This window comes from Wasmannia auropunctata, unplaced genomic scaffold, assembly GCF_000956235.1.
Source record: "Wasmannia auropunctata unplaced genomic scaffold, wasmannia.A_1.0 LD336095.1, whole genome shotgun sequence".
NCBI classification, from domain to species: domain Eukaryota; kingdom Metazoa; phylum Arthropoda; class Insecta; order Hymenoptera; family Formicidae; genus Wasmannia; species Wasmannia auropunctata.
The window spans coordinates 476752-477398 of NW_012026795.1; the positions used below are offsets into that span (position 1 = coordinate 476752).

Genomic DNA, 647 nt, shown 5'->3' on the forward strand with positions numbered 1-647 from the left:
ATTCTAGCATTGACTTATCTAATGTCAAAGAGCACTCCTGACGAAAATTATGAAATATGTATCGTTCAGCTTATTACAATGTATGTAAACATTTTTACATTGTAAAGAATTTCTGTAAAAACGAAATATGCTTATAACTTTTTATAAATTACTTAGAATTTTTAAAGTTATTACAACATTTCAGAAGTAATTCTAAAATTAGATTAGTTAATTCTAAAATGTTGCAAATACTTTAAAATTTCTAATAAATTGGTAAACTTTTATATATAGGTATATATATATACAGGGTGTCCCATAATAACCGCACCAGACCTCGTGAGCAGGTAAAGCAGATAAAACTAAACAGAAAAGTCCTCTACCATTTTACAAAATTCGCAATCGTTAACGAGATATTAATTTTTAAAGATTGGCGAATAAACGCGTATCCGTCCGGCCCATCGCTGAATGCAGGCGCGCGGCGAGAAACGGCCGCCCCACCGCTGGCCGTTGCTAGGCGCGTGGGGCAGACGACGATGGCTACGTACGAACGGCGTGTAGCGCTAGCCCTCCGCTTTGATTTATGATTGTTCTACGTCTTTTTATTAAAATACAATCTTTTACATATTAATTAGGAAAATGTATTCTTCGTGCATGTGTGTATGTGCGTG

General features: G+C 35.5%; 1 protein-coding gene across 1 annotated transcript in view; it reads right to left on the bottom strand.

Annotated features, from left to right (window-relative positions):
• LOC105462781 (macrophage erythroblast attacher) overlaps positions 1–647 on the bottom strand; it is an 11457-nt gene that overhangs the window by 10398 nt on the left and 412 nt on the right. The gene's annotated exons all lie outside the window — the stretch shown is intronic.